This window comes from Pyrgilauda ruficollis, unplaced genomic scaffold (genome assembly GCF_017590135.1).
Source record: "Pyrgilauda ruficollis isolate IOZ18807 unplaced genomic scaffold, ASM1759013v1 scaffold17, whole genome shotgun sequence".
Classification (NCBI taxonomy): Eukaryota; Metazoa; Chordata; class Aves; order Passeriformes; family Passeridae; genus Pyrgilauda; species Pyrgilauda ruficollis.
The window spans coordinates 3,495,446-3,519,383 of record NW_024515875.1 but is presented as its reverse complement, the minus strand read 5'-3'; positions in this window follow the sequence as shown (position 1 = coordinate 3,519,383).

The following is a 23,938-nucleotide window of genomic DNA, read 5'->3' as shown; positions in this document are numbered from 1 at the left end:
GACAATCCCAGACTATTGCACACTTAGACTGCAAGAGTATAAAGAACAGGGTTTCATTTGGTTTGGATCCCTCCTCAGAGACACCTGAAATATTTGAGTTGTTATGTTGTTATTTAAGATTAAATTATTTGAAGGGTCTGTGACTCTGAGATTCCACTATGGGAAACCTACAGTCAAACTGGTGAGGATGCCTGGTCTGTCTGTGAGTGTGGGGTGTGTAGCTGTGAAGGGGTTTTAGATCCATCTCAGATGGTGCAAGTGGCTCCTGGATGACTGGGCAAAATTTTCTTAACACCCACATCATGATTACCTCCATGAAGAAACAAATGTAAATTTATAATTATGAGAGAAGCAGCAGGTCTGATCTACTGACCAAACCTGCCTTTAAGGGAATCTTGCTGCTTCTCTGGGGCTTGTGTTAAAGATATTAACAGGAGACTTCCTAGCCTGATGCTTCCTCTTCACATGTGTACTAACAAAGTTGTAATTAGAAGTCCAAGTGTGATCAAAAGACACTCAAGACCTTGAAGAGATTGGAAAAGGGATTGGAAATGCATATAACATTTTCCTCTGTCTTCCCAATTGTAGGGAATGACAGTGAAAGAAACAGGTAGCCTATCAATGCCTGGAGCCTGAATGATGGTGTGTTAGTGTGGGCTTTCATGCTGCACCATGATGTAACTGAGCACACTGGAGTGCATCTGAAATGTTTGTATGTGAAGGCAGGCAGTATGTGGTACAAACAAAAGGAGATGATAGCTTTGTCTCTGTCCCAGAGCTAAGACATCACTGCCATAAGTGAGACTCAGTGAGTCCAGTGATGGAGTGCTGTGGTGTCCTCAGGGAGAGGTGGCTGGGGCAGGCAAGCAGGAGGGGGAGTGCTGTACGTAAGGGCCTGTACAGCACTCACAGTAAAGATGATGTGGTTGAGAACTTCTGGGTAAGAACCAGTACAAAAATGAATGAAACAAATGTTGTCAGAATTTACCAAAAATCACTCTGCCGGCAAGGTAACAACAACGTATTGTTCCAGAAGGAATTAAGGAAAATCGCTACATCGGTCACCCCTGTCCTTATGGGCAATTTCCACTTCGCAGATATTAGCTGGGACTATCATACAGCAGACACTGAAAGGGTTAAGGGAAATCCTGAAACACTTTGAAGATTACTTTTTGATACAGGTACCAAGGGACCTGACTAACGAAAATGCCCTCCGGGATCTGTTGTTGGTCTGTGGATGAAATGACGTTTGGTGTCTATCTTGGCCCCAGTTACCACAAAGTGGTAAAGTTTAAAATCTTTGTTGATATGAAAAAGCTCTGTTAGCAGAGCAAACATCCATGGCTTTTGGGAGAGCAGACTGTAGGCTGCTCAAGGATCCAGTTAGTAAGGTCTCATCAGAGAATCTGCTTTTAAAGGAATTGGGGTTCACAAATGCAGGTCAAATAGCTGGTTCCGACCACAGGAACAGGTAATTCAAGCTCATCAAAGTATATGGACTTTGTAAGTAAGATCAGGTTTCAGGTTTTCTGTCATCAGGAGGATGACAGATATGCCACCACTGCAGTGAGAAAATTGATATGGCTTAAAACTCCATTGGATTTGAAAATGGGCAGTAAGATGTGAGATCACAAAAAGGCTTTAATCATGTTAACAGCAAAAGGAGGACTCGATGAAACATCGGTCTGTTACTTGATGAGGTTGGTTAGCTCACAAACAGGAATGAAGATAGAGTGTACTAAAAGAGTTATTGATGTTATTGTGAGACCTCTCTCATTTATAAACAGTCTTGAGAATCTGGATAGGTCCTGGTAAACTGAAAGTTGGCAAATCCGTCAAATTATTGAGAAAGGCAAGAAAGAAGACCCTGATAGACTGTCACTCTGATTTGGTGCCTGGTAAAACTATGGAGAAAATTGTTCTGGGAGTTAGTTGAAAATGCTTGAAAATGCAGTCATCAGTCAAAGATGACATGACTTAATGAAGTAAGGTTATGAAGCTATCATCCTCTTATGAGAATGTTATCTACCTAGTGGACAAAAGGAGGGTAGTGAATATGTTGGTGTTTTGGTTGGTTGGTGTTATTTTTATTCTGAGAAAGCTTTTGATACTGTCTTGGTATCCTTCTGAGCAAGCATAAAGCTAGACATGTGCTATAGGATGGATGAACAATTGGCTGAAAGACTGGGCCCAAAGCAAAGTAGGGAAGGGGCAACATCTGGCCAGTCACTAGTAGTGTTCCCCACAGCTCAATTTCAGGACGAGTTTTCTTCAGTGCTTTTATCAGTGATCCGGACATAGTAGTCAAGTGCACACTAAGTAAATTTCCCAGTGATACTAAACTGGGCTGGTGATTCCTTCATGGGTAGAGAGGCCTTACAGAGAAATCTTGGTAGTCTGGAGCGCTGGGCCATCCAGCCATATGAAATGTAGCCAGCATAAATGCCAGGTTCTGCATCCGGGGTGGGATCATCCAGGACATGTACAGACTGGGGGACAAAAGGCTGGAATGTTGCCCTCAGGAAGGAATCTGGGGAAGGATAGTAAGATCAATATGAGTCAACAGTGTGTTCCAGTGGCTAAAAGGGCCAACCTTACCCTGGGGTAGGAGCAGAGGGGGAAATGCCCATATCACCTGTCTGGTGATGCAATGCCAGGGAATGGCATAGAGCTGCACTGGGGAGGTTCAGATGGGATATTAGGACCACTGAGAGAGGTCTTAAGCACTGGAACAAACTCCCTAGGGAAGTGATCAAGGCTCTAAGCCTGTCAATATTCAGGAAATGCTTGGACAATACTTTTAAATGTAAGGTTTAACTTTTAAATTACTCTGTGTGTAGTGAGGAGTTGGAATCAATGATCCCTGTGGGTCTCTTCCAAGTTAGGATCTTCTGTGCACTTGTTTTCCTCTTCCAGCTGAAAGAAGATGATGCACATTATGACATTTATATAGTAAATTACTTTTGTTTGTTTTTTCCACATGCCTATATTTGTGAAGCAAGGAAGCTGTTTTTCACATGCTTGTTTGTAATGTCACGGAAGTAAGAAAGATATGGAGAGAGAATATCCCGTCTCTAAGTTTCCTCACCATAGTTTTCAACGCATTCATTCTTTTCTTACCCTCTGCCACCACTTAAAAGAATAAAATCTGTTAACAACAGGCATATGTGATCAACAGCTCCTCCTACTTCAAATCTGTCTTTAAGCTTCACTTTTTGGCAGTCCATCCTACATTAACCTTCTGCTAGAGTTTATATCAAACCAAAATTGCAGTAACTATGGTGCTTTGTAAATGTGTGTGTTTGTGAAATTGTGAACTTCTGCGTTTGCTAGTCTGTTGATAGGGTATGGCTGAAATCTACTGGCAAAAGTACAAATGTAGGCTCTCTGACAATTGAATGAACAGTTACCTGGAGATGCACAAGAAATTAAACTTTCATCCATTAAGGAAATAAAGCTTTCTGACTTAAGTGATATTTTAGAATAAAGTGACATCTTCAAATTCTGAGGATTCAATAAATTCATGATATAAGACAAATAAAAAGAAGGTGCTGAACGAACTAGTGGAACTAACTAAAGAAACAATGTGGTGTGATTCCATTCTTTGATTGTTTAAATTTATCCCTCTTTTGGATAGGGAAGGTTTGGTTTGCTTCATTACAGGAAGGTTAACATTGCTTTTGCTAATGCTGGCTTTCAGAATTCTGCTCGGCTGTGGGTGCTTGACGTTTTTGTGTTGATGACCATAGATTGATTCATTCATTCTGGTCCATTTTCAAGGCTGTGCCTCTCTATCAAAAATGTCAAATATATTTGTGTCTTGAGGGATCTCCATCACTCTGAGGGCTTTTTCCCTTTTTTTTCTTTATTCAAGCAGAATATCTGAAAGGAAAAGGATGTTGAAAGCTAACAAAGAAAATAAAAGAAAAAAGAAGCAACATACCCACAGGCTATCTCTGACTAACAAAAATTCAAGCGGCTGTGCTTTTTTCCAAGTGAGTGACCAAATGAAGCTTTTCTGTTTGACATTCTCTTCTGCTTCTTCACCTGTGCCATGCAAAGACTTTTAGTCTCCAGCCTGTGAGCAAAATCTATTTTCAGATCAGGCACATCTCACGCTGGAAAGGGAGAAATGTGGCAGAGATGAAGGAAGGTCCAAAGCTCTTCTACTTTTACTTCCAGACATGATATGGTTAATCTGTTTACTAGGACAGGTCTGAAAACTAATGGTAACTGTTTACTTTCTAAAGTAAATGCTACTCCTCACCTTGAAGTAATTTCAGAAGTGATTGAATATTCATGAGTTTTTCCTCAGAGTGCGATAAAGCCTTCTCTAACCTGGTTGTGTTCTTACCGATATTCAGGAGAACAAGGAAGATATTTTGCAGAGTAAAAAACACCCAAACTTATTTTCTGCAGAAGGAAATAGCATGCTGTTTAGTGAGCTGACAAAGAGTAAACCTTGAGCAGTTAGAAGGCAGCCCAACATGCATGATTCTGGAGTTCAGTTCTGACAAATGCATAAGACTCACTCTAACTCATTGGCATATAAACCCTTTAAAAAAAAAAAGAGGTAACTAAACATCACTACGATGTGAAAATTGTTTTGTTTTTTTTTTTTTTTTTTTGGTTAGGTTTTTTTTTGTTGTTGTTGTTTTACTAGACTCATATAGGAAAAAAAAAGGAAAATTCTACATAAAATCATAGGGTGGTTTGGGTTCAAGGAAGGGAGCTTGAATATCACTTAGTTCCAACCCACCTCTCAAGGGCAGGGACACCATTCACTAGACTGGGTTCTTCAGAGTTCCATCTAACCCAGCCTTAAACACCTCCAAGGATGGAGCATCCACAGCTTGTCTGTGCAACGTGTTCCACTGCCTCAGATGAATGCATTCATGCAAATCTCTTACTCCAGATAGGTGTCCAGACAAAAGGCAAACTGCAAAGAAGGCTGTGAACCTCTGCTCTTCTTTTTCCTTCCTAGTCTGTCTTCATGCTGCATATTCTGTCTTCAGCTCCACCACAGCCTGGTGCTGCCAGGTGCCATCCAGTATCATTAACTCTGATTCACTTCTCCTCTCCGCAAGAGATCAGAGTAGCGATTGCTCTAATCTATTTTGTAATCACAGATTTTAGTCAAGTTTAAAATGGACATAAGAACAATGCCCATAACAAAGAAGATTGGTTGTTTTTTTTTTTTTTTTTTGAAGAAATCACACTGGTAATACCTGTTAAAATAGTTATGTGCATTTCTGGCTCAGCAGAAATGACTCTTTTGCCGAATACTGAGAGTGCAACTCTTTGGAGAAATTAAAAGGTTATCTTAGTTTGATTTTTTGGTACATGGGCATAGCGGGGTGAAATTGTTTCCATAGTTTTTGGGTTTGTTTTGGGGACTCTTTTACATGTAACTAATACTCTAGGACTCAAGTTTGTCTTTTTGTCTTTCAGGCTTAGAAGCAACAATTAAGCAATTCTGATAATTCACCAAATGGTGAAGCATTACTTTAGAGGATTCTTTTTTTTTCCAATCTGAATCAAGCAAGGCTTTTTCTTGCAAATATTTTGTATCTATGTAGTTATACTTCAGTTGTTAGAGAGACATTGATTATAGGATTTGTGATTGTTTGAATTTTGTTCAGTCCACTCTATAAAAGACAACCGCTGGAGATGGAGTTTCCTTAAAAAACAGGGAGGTTGATTTAGACTAGGCACAGTTTGGGACTAATTCAAATAAATGTTTCAGAAGCATATCAGGAAATCACTCAATCCTGTGCTAGCATGAATGACAGTCCTACTTCCAAAATACTCTTCCCAACTGTGCTGAATACTAGAGGCAGTTACAGCTGAATACTAACAGAAGTTGGAGGTAATGTGCTGTCCTGGTTTCTGCATTTCAAGGCAGGCACAGGGGATTTAATTGCTGCTCTTGTAACTAGTTAAAATGACAAAGGGAATGCAGTAGCTGAGACTGAAAAATCTGTGACTGTTGCTTGAAGCAGAGATGTCCGTGGTAGGCTATGACTGAGGTTATAAAATTGGTGAAGGCAAGAGATGAACTGTTGTTCACTAAATCTTACCACAGAAGAGCTAGGAAATGAATTTAAATAGATAAACAGATAAGTATGCTTCAATACAATGCATAGTGGACTTCTGGATGTCGTGGAGGCAGACACAACGTGAACAGATGCGAAAAAAGATGGACAAACTGTGAGGGATGACTGGTCGTTAAATGGACAGGGGATAAGGAGGGATAATTTTTAACATTCATAATCCAGTTCTTGTGCTAGGGGAGCACCAAAGTGATGAATTCTAGGTGGCGTTGAGTATCATGCTTCCTCCTGCCACTGGGCAAGGTTCTCCATGGCTCTGGCCCAGTAAGGGGGGTTTTGTGCCCTTAACACAAAACAGTATTAAGTGGAAAACAAATAAAACAGTGGAAAATTTAAAGTAGTGATCACTGGGGTTTTTTACCCCTGGGGAGGAAGGGGTGAAGTCCAAGATGCATTTTGAACTTAATGTATAGTTTTAGCTTAGGCCTCAGCTTGCTTACCTTGGCTGTCATTAATCTTTTGACCTGCAGCTGAGCTTCTGGCTTGTGGTTTGACATTGCAGGCCTAAAAGTGGCATCCATTTTAATGTGCAGTACTGACAGAATGGTGGATTGCAGCTGTGGGCAGGGGCTACCTGTCAGCCCTGAACCTGCTACTGTCGTGATGTAATCAAAGCCAGGCTGCATGACTGCTTTGTCTCCTTCCCTTTTACTGGGCAGCAAAGGAAACCTTTGCCTTCTTTCAGCTGAGAGTGGTGCTGCTTGCTGCTCTCCTTCAGCCAAGGAGAGAATGAGGAGGAGAGAGGTTCAGTACTTGGCTGGAAGGCAAAGCTGCTTTTTCTACTTCCCAGCTGAGATTTTCTTTTTTTCTTGACTGTGTGAGTACATAGCTCAGAATGGCTCTCTTGTTGCTTTTAGTCAAATCACAGAGAATAAGGTATGATGGTAGAGGAGCTCTTGGGCAAACGCCTCACCTGATGATGATGATAAGCACCAGTGACTGGAAGTCTCTGTTGAGACCAGTGTCTGCTTGTGTGAGTACTTCACTGATGCACTAAACCTGATTACAGTTATTGGTTTGAGTGGAAAAGTTATTGCTGCCAAGAATAGTTAATTCTCAATAGACCTGACCTTGGCATAGGCCCTAATTTGGAGATGCCATGAGCAAAATAATTTGACAACATGATCAAAATTATAATGTTTACCTATTTGAAAACTTTGAAGTCTCAGACTGAAAGATATATATAATTCATGGGGTTTAAGCAGTTATAATTTTTTTTTTCTTTCTTATTTTTTTTGAGGATTGGATGTCCAGTGTAAAGTAACCTATGCACAATTTAGCTGCTCACAGTGTTTATCCCAGTACCAAAAGATAGGGCCTGAACAAAGAAATCTGACTTGCTGTTAGTGTAGATGATCTTAAAAGTCCTTCATCCCAACATGCAGCAGCATGAACATATTACTTTTAAAATACTGATGTGTTGGTGAAGAAGTGTTTGAAATGTTGAGCAGACTCTTTTTGTTATCTCTTGTCATTGTCAGTTGTTGACCTGAATAACACCTTCAAATATGATGTGAAAATAATCACCACGTAGAGTATACCATGTAGATTACTTGAACAGAAGGACATTATTTGTTCAGGAACCAAAATATCAGGAGATATTGATGTAATAATCAAAAAAACCTGCTAAAATTGGTTAGAAGCAGAAAAGCTTACCATGGGATCATATAATTAAGGTGTAGAAATCTAGGTGTCAAGTTAGATCTTTTTAAAGTAAAATTAGGAAATTACATTGATGTGGCTGGAGCTATGAATTATGATATTTAGCTACAGTAGTAAATTACAAAAATATTATGCTCTCATTTCCATTTCTGAAAGTGCTCTTTGCCGGTGCTGCTTGTACTTTGGGCAAAGCTTGGCTGCTGGTTGTACTCTGTGTGTGCCCTCTGTGGTGACAAATGAGAGTCGATCAAGGACAAAGGTCTGTCCCTAGGCAACATTGCTATACTCATAACTACATTTTATAGACAAAAGCAATTGGTTTATTGGCCTGAAGACACCTTTGTCTGTTTGGGCATGTTTTTTGTAATTGAGATGTAATCTTCCACTTTATAATGGTCTTGAGAACTGTATGCCATTTGTGATACTTCATTTAAAAAATAAGGTAAAGTTAAGATAAACAAGGCTGCAAGCAGTGGCTGAAACATAGCACTGTGGATTTTGCATTAGAGAATTACTCCTTATAGCTGTTTTTTCTTTCAGGTATGGTTTCACATTTAAGTGCTCAGCTGTCAGATATCGATATGCACAATCCTGAGTAACTGTTTATACTGTCTCTGTGTGATAGGGACTCCTGTTCTTTGCCAGCTCATCATCTGGCTAAAATGATTTTGAAAACTCCTGGAGGTTTTCAAAGTAATATGAAATTTTAGTCTTCTTTTTCAAGCAACCTGCTTAGAAATTGTTATAGGGCTGCTGGAAACTAGAAATCTTGCAAATTGAAATGTTTTTATATATTTTTTATAATTTTTTTTTTTTATTTCCAGAGGAGACAGATGTCCATTTTTTCTGAGGACTGATTCAACAAAGCAACCCAAACTTTCAGAGGCATTTATAGTTATACTTGACAAGCTCAGCTGTTGATGTGGGTGATATTTATGAATCCTATATAGAACAGGTTTGACATTATCGTACCCAAGTTTTGGAAACTGAAGTAGCCGCTATTAACCTGGTAAAAAATCCCAGCAGTTTTTGAGATAAAGTTGATGTACTGATACACCAAACAAAGGTCTTCTGCTGTGAGGAAGTATAGCTTTTTCTGTAGTGAAAAAAACTACAGAAGTATAAAACATTATTTGTAATGTTTCTGCTTGTAGCTTCATCACTTCAGATGCTATGATAATACAGATGCAGGGAAAGGGAAGCAAATTCAGTCAGTTGTCAGGTATTTTATAAGCTCAAGATTTTCTGCTCATCTCCAGCTGGCCGGCCATTGGCTTTTGCATATTCTGAACAAACTGTATTCACATTAACCACATGTTCTTTTTTTTTCACAACTTGACAATTGGAGCTTTTAGGTTGGACTCAATGATCTCAGAGGTCTTTTCCAATGTAAGTGATTTTGTGGTTTTCTGATAACTGTAACATTCATTTGGCATGGGAATTCAGTCTCACAAATGTTCTATTCCTTATTTTCCTTCAGCTTCTCTCTCTTCAAAAGTGTTGATATTGAGCCACAGCATTCGGAATTAATGATCAATGACGTGTTTAAGTGTCTCTGAAAATTAAATTCAAAGAAAACATCCAAAGAGCTGGTGATTTTTGGAAGTATGTCCATTAGTAATGATGTTCTCATTCTCAAAGGTGGATATTTAGGAGTCCCATGTGCAAAAAAATCTATTATCACAGCTTGAAATATTTGAACTCAAGGATAAATTGCTGGTCTGAGCAAAGTTTTAAGAGGATAATAAGCCTGTCCCTGTGATAGCAGCACATAAGCCATACAACATTAGTTGTGAAACAATTTACCAGCCTACTAACAATCTGTATTTCGAAAAGTGCTTCTTGATGTGAAAGCAGCTAGATACAGTACAGTGAGAGGAGTTGAAGTAACTTTGAGATGTACCCACTCTGACCTTAAATGCAGGCCATATATGCTAGATTCCTAAAAATAACTTTAATATTTGCATTAGACTAGTTGTCAGACTGTGTTCAGCCTCACAGCTTGCTATGTTTCAACATGACTTGAATAAGCTTTTAGATCATGGCTTTAATCCCAGAGATTTTGAAGTAGCAGCAGTGTGTTGTTTAAAATACATGGGTATGAAGCAGCTATTGAAAATAGAATACCATGGATGAATAGACTTCTTTGTTACATATATAGGACTTGCTACCATTTTTCCTTGAAAACGCAATGAGCGGGTACAAGAAACATGGATTGATTACAAGGCATGGCTTAAATCAGCTGTGCAGTAAAGAGCATGACTGTCAGCTAATCCATGGGCACAACTGCCTATAGATTAGCTTCCAATAATCTTCAATATATCCTCATCACCTACTCTTCAGAGTGTGGCTTTTTCATGTAAGAGCCACACATACAACTGGAGTGCAAGGTTGATACTGGTCTGGGGAAAGGACTTCAGATAGTGCCTGCATGCTTTGTATCTCTTAGACTGAGCCTGCAAGCATGGAGGCTTGGGTCCATGTTCTCAATGAGACATACAAAAAATCATGGCATAAATAAATTCAGAGTCAAATTTGTCAGAAAATAAAATACAAGAACATCATGAATGTACGGGTAGGTTTGGACCTGCTTGCCTTCTGTTTTTCTTCACTCTCTGTCTTTTGTTATGAGCAGACCCCACACAGTGGATGAAACGCTTGCATTTATTACTATAGTCTTTAGATTTATGTGTATTAATAAAAAAGGGCTCTTGACTTAAAAGCTCAGTAGAGAATAAAGTATTGCTGTTACTCCTGGAGTGAGTCAGAGAAGTGGCAAGTGCCTGATGCTTTTGGGGAAAAAAAAGAGTTTCCAGAGAGAAATCAGTATCTTAGAGGTCCCACCCACAGCAGATCATCAAGAACTATCAGAAGTTTCTGGCTTTCTCTAGGTACTGGTGGTTTCTCCTTTCCACAAGGAGATGTTGTTATCATGCCTGGAAGGAGGATTTCATGATCACAGAATCACAGAATTAATTAGTTGGAAAAGACATTTGAGATCATCAAGTCCAGTTTATGACCTAACTCTTCCACATCAAATAAACCATAGCACTGAGTGCCACATCCAATCTTGTTTTTAACACATCCAGGGAAGGTGACTCCTCATCCTCCCTGGGCAGATGATTCTAGTGCCCAATCACTCTTTCAGCAAAGAATTTTTTCCTGATGCCAACGTAAGCTTCCCCTGGCACAGCTTAAGATTTTGTCCTCTTGTGGACAGTTATTGCCTAGAAGAAGAGACCAGCCCCCACCTGACTACAGCCACTTTTCAGGAAGTTGTAGAGTGCAATAAGGTCACCCCTGAGCCTCCTTTTCTCCAGGCTGAACAACCCCAGCTCCCTCAGTCATTCCTCACAGGGCTTGTGTTCCAAGCCCCTCACCGGCCTTGTTGCCCTCCTCTGGATGTCCTCAAGCATCTCAACATCCTTCCCAAACTGAAGGGCCCAGAACTGGACACAGCACTCAAGGTGCAATCATTCATTCCCATTAAATATTCATCTTGGGCGTTGCAATCCCTGGGTTAGCATGGGTCCAGTTCATTCAGAGGTGTTTGAGACCCGGCTGGATGGGATGATGGAGCCATTTCAGCTATCGCATTTGGCTAGAGCTCCTGCTGGCTCACTCTTATGCAGGGCTAGGCACATCTTCCTGATTGACCCTTGGACTTTTGGTCTGACCTTCTTCTTTGGCAAGGGAGCTTCACTACACTGGCAGCTGGTGAGTGGTTTGGGCACAAGCTGGGAGATCTGCAGACCACTGAACTGACAGTCTTTAAATAAGTGCGTGCTTTCTCCCTACTCCTTCTTCCTTTCATATCCATGCATGGGAGGGTGTCCTCATGTCTCTTTCTGCTGCTAGGGAGGATGAACAGGTCACAGCTCATGCAATAATGGTTTCAAGGGCATATGCATGTGCTGATTGCTCAACTGAGTCAGCCAGATTTGAAAATAGAGCTCAGAGTTCTAGTCATTCCCTCATTAGAAGCAGTGACTTGGGATTTGTGTCCTCTGCACAGCAGAAAATTTTCTCTAAACATGTAGGATTTGCCTCTTGTCTCTTCTCTGACAAATGATGCTGAAATTTCCTAATGAGAACAAAATTGTTGGAGAGATCAGGTTAGTGGGAGGCAAGGGGGAGAATTAGATCAATAGTTCAATCTTCTGACTAATCTTTCCTTAGGACCCAGGTTCTTCTTTAAAGAACCTTTCGTATCTTTCCCTCATCTTAGAGAAATGTGTTTCAGTTCTCAGTCTTGCAGCAAGTGGCAAAAGAACACTTTGCTTACATGCTGTGTATTGAGGGATTGCTTCAGTAGCATGAGTCCCATGTTGCCTAAAGGAAGCCCTTGGTTCTGTTTCTAAACTTCACAAATTAGACAGAGCGGTGGAGGAGAGTGGAGGGAGAGTCTTCACAGGCAGACAGTTAGGAGCCTTGAACTCGAAATCAATGACTTTAATGCTGAAATCTAAAACATTTGCATTTATTTTTGACATAAATTCTTGGATCCAGTCCACTTTTGAAAAGTTTGATTTTGCTTCTGACACAAGATAAGTACTTTAGAAATAAGGTATGTATCAACATGTATTCCCTGGATAATCTCAAAGTGGAGTAATAAAAAATGAAGGAAAGAATTTAGTTCAGTTGGAATCAATACTTTGTGTGCCGGCAGGTTCAAATGTGCCTGCACTAGAATCATTAGAGTTCTTTTTTTTGTTGGTTTTTTTTTTTTTTAACTCCTGTATTGCCATGAGTTAACTGTGAAGTTGGCAGTGGAAAGATTTTAAGTAAATGGCTCTCATCTTCATTTGTTTTTTGATATATTGTCTTCCTATTGTCTTCCCACTGAACCATTGTGAAACTTCAGGTATTTTAGGAAACGTGGTTGATTAGCTCTGTAACTTTTGATCCATCATTTGTATATTTTTCAAAGCCATTCATGCAGAAAGCAAATCATGTAGGCAAGTTTTTTCCTGTTTTATCAACTCTAGTTTAAAACAGCAACAAAAAATAAGTCATGAAGCTTTGTTGATGCAAAACAGAGATCCTTGTTTCTGTTAGGTTAGACTTGCAACTATTCTGCAGTATTTAGAAATCAGGCACAGGTTCACTTGAAAGTATGAAGTAAATTAACCATGAAACAAGGAAAGCTATGGCTTGGTTAATAATTTGACAGCATCGTTTTGTTAGTTATCATTTAACAACTTAGAAGACTATGTGATATGAGAAAGAAACATGAAAAAGGCCAATTTTGTGAGAAAATTCCAGATTGGTGTATAACAGCCTCTTACACCATCTTTGTAAAACGAAACCAAAGGCTTTGCTAACTATACCAATAATTCCTGTTTCTGCTTACAGAAAATAGATAGGGACATTTTTATTGTTTTTAAACAATAAATGAAACAAGTGTACTCAAATATATGGTATTGTTGTTTTAACTTTTTTGCAAAAGATTAGCTAGATATGTGTGTTAAGACTTAATGAGACACAATATCCCAGGGAATTTCTTTTCAAGGCTTCACAGCCTTGCTGACCTGAACATTTGACCTGGACCAAGAAGGGTATTAAAAACCCACTTATATTTCATTTGATAATTTGTATAATGAAGTTGCCTCCTGGGCATCCTCTTCATGGCAATGAACTACTCAGTGCTGCACGAGCCAGTCATGCAGCAGGTACTAGGAACACACTGGAACAGTGGGAAGATGGATCAAGCAGATAGCCAAAACCAGTGAGTAAAAATACAAATTAAGGAAAAGCCTTGCTGTGAGAGCTCTCTGGCTAGGGATGAGTGCTGCTTTGCACACTGAGCTACTCTGACCAGTATGAAGTTAGTACTGGACATCCACATCCACTTTAACTACAAAATGAAGACTGGCTCTTTTCAAAACATGCTTGCTCTGTGTGAATCAATCATCTTGTGCATGGAGCTCCTGTGATCAGGAGGTCAGAGTTACACCAGGTGTCTGTCCACTGCCCTCAATCAGGCCAGGCTGGGGCAGTATGGGGAAATTAACATTTGAGACAATTTTTTAGGGATAGGGGATGATTTCTTGACTTCTTGAGTTTTTTATGAGAAGTTTACAGACTCTTGAGTGTTTCTAAACTATTATGTATATCCCAGACAATCTTCCCTGACATATAAACTGTCTATTTGTTTTCATAGTCATGTGAGCTTCAGAAAAGACAGAATGGATCAAAAAAAAAAGTATCTCTAATGGATTCTATTTGGCCTCTATTAGGCAGGAGTAAATCACAATCTATGAAATATTTAAGTCATAAGCTACCAGATAATGGTATTACAAAATCAAATAGGTCAGATAGTTTATATGCTGGTAAAAGCAATGATCTCAATTTGTTTCTTGAAGGTTCTTTGTGATTCTGGATTAGCTTCCCAAAGAAACTTCAGAGGAACTGGCAGAGTAGTTTTTGGTCAGCTGTGTTGAATTGACCAAACTTCTGAATGGAAACCAGTAAGGAATTATAACTACTTGCTTCCCATTTGATAGGGGTGCTGGAGCCTGATGCTGAGCATTATCTTAGCATTGTGTAAAGTGCTGGAAGAATTGGATGACATTTGGGGTTTGACTCCTGGTCTTGACTCAAACTATCAAATTCTTTTTTAATATCAGCAAAATAGGCTGTACATTCCCCTTGCATTCTTACTGTAAATGCTTTTTTTAAAAAAAAATTCTTGTCTGAATCAGGCTGAGTTCTGTTGTAGTCATTATTTATTTCAGTGGGAATGAATGCATCTTGTATTTTAAATGGACATGGGACATGCTCGCGTGGGTGGTGGGGTTAAAGGGGAGGTAGGGGAGGTAACTACACAGTTATTTCTTATTTTCTTGTTTTTATTGGAATTACATTTAGCTCATTGATTACATTTAAGTAGTTAGGAAGCTCATGCTTTAACCGAAGTAAATTCAGTAACAGATAGATTGGTTAGAGAAAAAAGAGTGTGTTTTACAAATAATATGAAGTCAAGCCCACAACTTAAATGTTTCTATAATTTTTCTTCTTGGTACAAAATAATACACTTGCTGGGAGAAGTTCTTGTGAAAATAGGAAAGCTGACTCTAGATTGCCAGAACAAAATGGTAATCAATGTAACTACTTCAATAGAAATAGCCTTCCTTAGGTTTAATTTTGTGTACTTTACAGATTAGAGAATTCTGATTTTTCACTTGGCAGCTCCATCTTACCTAATATCCAAATCAATCTCAAAGGCAAAATCAAGGCTTTACTGATACCTCTTCTATTCCGTTGTTACCTTTGTGGCTGTAACTCATGTAGAGATCTAAAATATAAAGGGCAACGTATGTGACAGTTTCACATGATTGCGATTTTTTCCTCCATACAGACTAGTCAAGTGTAATTGAAACATTAATTACATAGGAGGACAGGAGACACTAATTAGAGGAGCAGCTTTGTTCAGACTGAGATGATGTTAGAACATGGGGGGTTTTTGTGAGGCAGAATGTATGGCTAAAGGAGACATCTTTAATTGGAACTGCTGTGATATTGCTGAAATAAGCAGGCAAACTTTTAAATACTTTTAACTGTGGCTGAAGGTTGAACATACAGGTTTCTTGTCTGGATACTGAAGAAAGTAACTACTGTATTGATATTGCTGTTTTGTCAGCAAATAAGGAACTGTAGGACAAAAACAGCAAGTAACTATTTTTGTACAACTCTAAAACAGGCCCTAGGGACTAGTACTGGTATTTTAATTGTTTTGCAGAGTTCCATCTGCTGCCATAATCAATGAGGTAAATAAGACCTAAGTGACCATCTTGCTCCAAAGTGTGTGTGTAGGAACATGTACACATACTGGTCATATTTGATATTCAATATGTTCACAGTCAGTCTTACTGTATTGGATATCAGGGCTTGCAATCAAAAGGTCATTGATATCCTGAAATTATCTGAGAGGTGGATGAAAAAGGCTTCACTTAACTGCTGCTTCCATTTTTTTGAACAAAACCCGAACTGCAGATGCCTCAGAGGATGGATCAGCATAGCTGTCATGCATTAGCTCGCAACAGTAAGTGGGAAGTGACAACTGACTGGAATTCATGGAAGTAAAAGATTTGTAAACTGTGGGGTTTTAAAACTAAATTAAGTTGATATTTGAACAAAACTTACCCATGTTCTGTAAAAGAGCCATGGAACCTTTGACCAGAACAAGGGCAGAAAAGAGCTGAAAAAGAATCTAAATGATAGCTGTGCAGTACTGTATATTATAACAGCATTAGAAAACTTGGCTGGAAACAGATCAGAGATGGGGGAAGAAAAGCACTTTTGCAAAATTCAGCACCTTGTGTGGAGAAGGATTTTTAGCTACATGACAGTTAAATAAAGCAACAGGCATTAGACTTGAACTCCTGAGAGAAAACTACAGAACAGTTGCAGCACCATTACTTTTACTCAGCTCAATATAGCAAGAAGATTTTAGATCACAAAATTCTAGTTAGCAAGTGAACCATGCATCTCAGTAATACCTCTTGGAGAAAGATGAGATCAGTGGTATAATACTTCACTCAACATGTAAATGAGAGTACACGTGATAAAAGCTGAATTACAAGGAAATAAATCCGAAAAAGGCTGCTGTTTTACCCATTTTCTATTAAGCATAAGAAAGTTCATTTTGGAAGTATAGAGAATTTCATCTCAAGTTCTAAACCAGTGACATTTTATAATGGAAAATGGTAAAACCCCAAAATATGTCTGACAATAGGTTGCATCAACGAAGCAATAGAAGATATTTGCATTCACCCTTTGATTTTTAGAGGAGGACATATTTTAATCTTCTTTAGACTTCATTTATCTGTCAATATTTTTTGCAAATGGAATTCCTTCTGAAAGGCTTAACATTCATTTTTGTGCAGCTGACTCATAGCCCAGTTCTGGCACAAAGAGAAATGCCCTGTTTTGAGTACTAAGGTGATGCATCACTCTTACCCAGTGCACAGAGCACACTGCATGTTAATGGAAACAAATGATCTTATTTATTCTGCATTCTCAAAACAAAAAAAGGTGTGGGGTGGAAGTGGGGAAGAGAGATGGGACTAAACCAAAAAGTCTGTTAGCAGAATAATGATTTTCAGCCACTCCCAAATGGGAAACTTGGCATGCTAATTCTCTGCTTAAAATGTGCTATAACTTTGGTTCAGAAATGTGCTATAACTTTGGTTCAGAATTTTGTCTGAACTCCATTTTTCACAAATATGAAGTAATTTAAAAATGCACTTTAAGAATATGGGTTCTTTTCATTTTTTGATGTTTTTTATTATTTGATTGCAGATAGCTAATGCTATTTGATTGCATTATTTGATTGAGATGAGTAGTTTCTTTTCACTTGTTATTTCCTTGTGTTTCTAACTTTCTTGCTCCTCTGAAATTCATTGCTATTTTATTAAAGTGAGCTGACAGGAAGATATGCTGAAATAACATTTGACATAGGAACACAAGAAGTATTCCAATTATCTATACTTTTTGAAATCCCGGATTTACTGGAATGTTTTCTAGGATGCTCGTTATTGAGTAATGTGAAACTTGTGTTCAAACAAAATATGTGCATTCACAGTGAAGGCCTTCTGAGTGGTTTTTATCAAGATCCTAATATTTTACAGGATATTTAAGCTGTATGGTGAAGAATTTACTAATGAACAGCAACTCCATTATAGTTTTCCAGAATTCAAATTAGGTTTTTTACATATTACTCCTTTCTTATAGATGGTGAATGCAAGAACAAAAATAGACTTTTTGGTGTTTTTTGGGTTTTTTTTGGTTTTTTTTGGTTTTTGTTTTTAAGCATAGAGGTCAGAAAAAGTTGGTGTTGCAGTTCTTTTGAAGTGTGAGTTAGCTATATAAAAACCCAGTAGTGTTATGTACTTTATTCACATTGATATGCTTCTAATTGAGTTTGGCATAGCAATGAAGTTGCTCTAATTTTGTGATTGCAGGATGGCTCTCAAAAGAAACCTGTTTTACAGAGTCATGCTATCTTGGTCTCTCCTCTTCCTGGTAACTTTTAAATATTTTGACCAGATTTTTTTTAAAATTTAGGTGGTTCATGACATTTTATAATGTGAAACTGGGTGGGCAGAGAAGAGAAAAACCATTAAATATGGTAATCTGAAAAGCATACACTGCATCATTAGCTCACAATATTAGACAACCAAAGGTTTAATAGTTGATTGATAGTTTTCTATCAAGCCATATTGGAACATGGCTTGATAGAAAACTGAGCTTTCTTATTTAGGCTGGAGATTAGATTGAAATTTCTGGAGCAAAAAATATGTAAAGCTTTTAGTGAGAGAAACTGTAAAAATAAGTATGGGTAAGTGAAACAGTGGTGGAATTGAGTGGTAGTATTCAAAGCTGTGACTGTACCTACTAATCTACATTTTATTCCCTTTCTGATTTGATTTGTCTGAAATTTGCTGGTGCTCAATGAGATTGCAGTGTGTGTCTGTCAAGTCTGGGTAAATGCCTTCTGTAGATTATGGATGCATTTGCATATTGTCAAATCTGGATGGTATCTCACAGGACAATTTATGTAAAATACATTTGGGCTTGCAGAAGGATTGGGGTTAGAGGAGACTTCTGAAGGCCATCTAGCCTAAACCCTCCACTCAAGCAGGGCCACCTAAAACCGGAACCACAGAACCATATCCACATCTTCTGCAAGATTTAGATCTATTCAGTTTTATACCCATTATATATATAATTCATAAACTAATATATATATATATATTTATTTATATATGTGTGTGTGTAATATTAATACACACACGTATTTAAAGCATATTAGAAGAATAATAATACCACAGTTTTTGACTGGATACATTACTTCAGGGAAAGTTGTTGGTAAATCTGGAAAAGTACTTCAAGAAAATGTTCATAATTGCATCTCCCTGCTGTTGCAAGAAAGCAAAATTCTAGGACTTTCGGATCTTTTAAAGAAATATTATAAACACATTTTTGTGTTTTTTCCTATTTTCCTTTCCTAAATACAGCTAAGATATCATGTAAAATTGCAGGGATCTCTTTCATTTAAAAATAACAGCTTTCAGAAGAAGAGTATTTTTGGGCACAAAGAACTGTGAAACATTATTTTTTAAAATACACTCATTAGTAGCAATTTTAATGCAATGAGCTGTGGATGGTGACTTAGACTTCTTGTTTCTGCTGAATGTATACAAAAATGAACTTTCACAGCCGACTGAAGAAAAAGCAAAGAAATCAAAAGATGACCATAAAATTTCTTTTAAGGATCTTTTGTGCTGTCAGCTTCCAATTCCAGTTTTCTTCTCTTGCAGGCTCCATTAATCTTTTCTGTAGCTATTTTGTTTCTTGTATAAAATAATAGAATTAAGGAGAAAGTATTAGATAGTGGCCTAACTGCAACCCTGACACTTTTTTTTTTTCAAACAGAAATTGTTCTAAAAGACATTTCAATTTAAATGTAGAGAACATTTAATTTTTTTTTAAATTACCAATTCTCTTACCTTCTTCTAAAACTTTTATTTTTTTAAACAGAAGGAATGTAGGATCTAGCACACTTTTGTGTTTAGTAGTAAAGTAGAGTGTTGGCTATCATTTTAAAATGACAGCAAGTGTGGTGGTCATCTTTACTGGCTGCTTAATTTGAAAAAGTGTTGCGCCATAACTTGGCTTTCACAGAGTAGCTGAAGGTGATTGCTCTCTTTTGAAAATATTTCTTAATTGCATTTATTGATTTTTTTTTTTGTAATAGCAAAGTATTAAATTCTTTATCTACATTTTCCTGTTTTGCAAAATGGAAATTTCTTTGCCTGAGACAGAAATGTATATTTGTTTTTATGCCCATAACTCGTATGATGTCCTGCAGGTTTTTGCAATAAGTTTTCTATGGGTGGCTACAAGAGGTTGTAGAACACATCTCTTAAGAACTTAAGTGATACTTGTAATTTTGCAGCCTGTTTTTTTATCAAACACCATGATCTGCAGGATGAAGAAATTGAAACCTTGTGTAAGTTAGGGGTGTCTGATTATCTTAGTAGTCAATCCTCTGATCTCCTTGTCCTTTACTTTGGTTTTCCCAGTTCTTCTGTCTTGATGAAAGCCACATTAATCTACCTTGATACTGAAAGAAACAGCTGTTTGTGTGTTTTATAGATGCAGAAACAAAGCAGAAAATATTTTATCCATCAGTGTTTTGAAGTATTTTGCAACACCAACATTTGCTGTAGTTGTACATAGGATTACTTATAGCATTGCAAACCTCGAATTCTTTTCTCCTTTCAGAGTATCATTCACAGGTGTTATGTTAGAATCAAGAAATTGCTATTTCTTAGTGCAGCAGTTTTCTGTTGATTTCAGAAATAAACTAGTAATGATGAAACAGCACTCTGAAGAGCATGGTCACTGAGAGCTAGTAGGAGAACTAGTCAGAATGAAGTATTCCTGAATTTGTAGTGCTGTACTGGAATTTGTTTCAGCTCACAGGTTTCTTACCTGTAATTAGAGATTGGCTAGTAACTGTTTATGTACTCTGTAGTTTGGCAAAGAGAAAATTAATTGAATGCATCAGACTGTCTTCTAACTACTTGGGTAGAAATAAGAAACCAGCTTATTTATTGTCAAACAGGTGACATAGTACCATAGACATTTGAACTTTTCTAATGGCTGAATGCACTTCAGTATCCCTAATTTTTCCTGGAAGCTTATGTACTTTCACAGCAGCTTCTTTTGAAGAATTAACTTTTGGCTTTGGGCCTGAACAAAAATTAATCTATTCCTATGTTTACATGTCCTAGCTGTGGTGTTCCTTAAGTGTACTGATAACATGCCTGTGGTTATTACACTGTGCATGAAATTATGGGCTTTTGGAACAGCTTTCACATATTGCAAGTATTCCAGATCAGTTTCTAACAAACTTCAGGATTGTTTTATTTGCAGTCAACTTTCACAGTGTCTTCAGAGATCAAAAGCTTAAGCAGACATTGATGAACTGATTATATCTACAAAGTCAGCGTGACTGATGTAGCAACTTGCAGTTTGACCTCCTAAAAACCAGATTGTATCCACAAACTTCTAATTGTAGAAGTGACAGCACAGCTATGTAAATTGCCTGCAGTTTCACTAAGAGGTGTGTCTGCTGAGAATTACCTTAAATGAACTCCATGATAGGCCTATAATGTGAATTGTGCCCCCGTGATTTTTCAGTATCAAATTAACTAAAGCTAAAATTAGGCAAGTGTAAAACAGGACTGAAGGAACATTAGTTTGGACAGTGATTGGTCACAGGCAAAATTCAGCTTTGTCTTTTTATGGAAATACATTTTAATGTAAATGGTGTATTTAGATTTTTAATTTGTGATGGAGTGAAATCTGTGTGTGTAATTTGAGTCCAAAATGTAAATGTGTCAGGAAAAAAACCCAAACCAGAACCCAAAAGAAATAGAACTCTATCTTCCAAATCACAAGAATTATCACTATTTATATGTATATATATGTGCTGCTCAGAATGACAATCAGTTACAGCTGATTTCTCCCCTAAATCTGTCTGCTCCAAGTGTGGTGGGTTAACCCTGACTAACAGTCAACTTCTAACCAGCTGCTCTTTCCTCCCCTCAGCTCCCCCTGACCTCAGCAGGATGCAGAAGAGAAAATAGAATGAGAAAGCTCAGAGAGACTTCACCAGTCATTGTTGTTGGCAAAACAGACTCATCTTTGGGGAAAAGAACTCATTACCCTGTAAAAGAGATTCAGGTAGTGAGAAACAAAGAGGTGGTTGTTAAAGTATCACCTTTCCTTCTGCCTTTCCTAGTCTTACCTCTCTATTTTCAACTCCTCTACACCCAGGTCTGTTGTTCAGCCAGGGAAAAGGTGGGGCTGCTCTTTTTTCTTCCCATTTTCCCTTTGCTGTGGTGTGGAAGCTGAACAGGCTTCAGGGAAATCTCAGCTCCAGTGCCTGGAGCTGCTGCTTCTCCTCTTCTGGGCAGTCTTCTCCCTCCCTGGTTGTCCCACCTGGGTATCTACATCCTGTGGCAGCCTACTTGTTTTATAAAACCCATAAGGGCTTTACCAAATGGGGAGAAATGGTTTATCCAGTATATTTTGAGGACTGTTATCATGTACCAGCTCCAGTAGCAATCTGGTGTTTTGCTCAAGTTTCATATTTTATCACATTAGTATAGCCTTCTACAGCGGTAAATTTGGGATCAGTGTAAAATACTGATCATCAACAAACAAGCCACATAAATTACTACATCACTTAAAGGCTCAGTTGTTTCACAAAGCTTGAACACAAACTGAATTCTACCTAGTAGAGGTTTGCAGAGCCTAGTATTAATCGTAAAAATCAGTCAAATAACTTCTAGGTCAAAGATGTCTCTTAGAGACTCAGAAACTGAACTGTGTAGACCTGAGGACAAAAAGTATGATGGCTTCTTTGTAAAATCAGAAGTACTTCAGCTTTTCAGTAATTTCAATATATCTTACTGCATATCTGTGTTATAACACAACATCCTTTTTAATAAATAAGTGGATGAAGCTTAATACTGTCTTGAATCAAGTTTCAATGTTTTTCTGTCCCATTCAGGGCTGGAATACAAGATTTCACTGTTGATAAAAAATTCTTTAATCTGGTTATCTAAATAAGTTAACATTTTAGGGGGAACCCAACAACTTTTTCTTGATGGTGATCATTCTGAAGGACTTCTAAAGGGCACAGACTGTTTGAATACCCCCTGAAAGACACAAATTAATCTGTGCTGAGAACAGATTAGACAACTAAAGATGTGATAAAAAGAGAATTAATCACTAGGGTGTCTGTCTACTGATATACAGATAGAGACGTGATCATTGCCAGTTTTAGTCAAATACATTATCTCACAGACATGCAGAACTCTCTCTACAAAGTAAGGCCACTTGTTAAGGACTTCCTGCAAAGATGTTAAATTATAAAATTCATTAGGCTTACAGTTTCTTTGACATCCTGAGCTGCATTTGGTAGTTTCATTAATTGTTCAAGATGAGGAAGAGGGATGCACAGATGCCCTCCTAAGCATCAGTGCCATAGACAGAGGTTTTGCAGATCCCAAATACAGAGGGAGTTGTTTTGGAACGTTATACTGCTGTTGATGGGCAAGGCACACAAGTTTCTATTGCAGTGCAGGTTAAGGGGATGATTGCCCACTTAGGGTTCTTTGAATTACATAAGAAGTGGTAAAGAAAAGGAAAATTGAATATGCTGCACTGATCTATGAGTACAAAATTTTCTAGGGAATTTATAATTCAAGGATCATAATTGCGTTAGAGACTACCAACTGAAAGATGAAAAAAACCCTGCTATAGTTGGCCCAGGGACCCGGCCTGAAAGCTGCATTCACATCTTGTGCCATTCCTGCAAACAGGTGTGACATGGGGCTAAAGGGAAGGAGCCTTCAGCTGTGCAGGACAAAGAGCATCTCCGGAGTGCCCGGTGCTGAGATGGAGGACCTTATATTTATCCAGTGGAACCACACCAAAGAGATGGATGGTGGGGATGGATTGGCAGAAAAACAAACATATACTAGAAAAATTCTTAATAGCAAAGTTTTTTCACAGATAGATTTTGACTCCTTTCACCAAACCACTTTGCCCGGAAAAGACTCTGCAAATGTAACTTTTGTGTTAATCTTAAAGGCACTTCCAAAGTGCAACAGGAGAAATCATTCTCTATGAACCACCATCAAATTTGGTAGAATTGGCTATATAACTCTGTAAGTTGATAGACTCCTGCTGAAAATACTGAATTTCCTTTGTTGTACAGTCTTATCAACATCAATCAGATAAAGAGATTATGCAGAAGTTCTTCATCTTTGATTTTTAGTGCCAGAACATAAAGATAAGACCACCCACAAACTTGTTGCTTACATCTCAATTTGTCATCTTTTTCTCCTGTATCTTACTGTGTTTTTAATGTTTTGAAAAGATAATTATGTTTCATAAAGCCTTTCAGTAACTTAGTTAAATGCCCATGAAAGTGGAGGTTTGTCACTGTACTTATCAAGTGGAAACTAGTGATACTGAGAGGAAAGAAGAAAATTAAAATTTCCATTAAAGTATTAATTTTTAGAGAGTTTAGCATTTTTCCTTTCTCAGAGGTTTCTGTGATAAATATTTTTCCACAT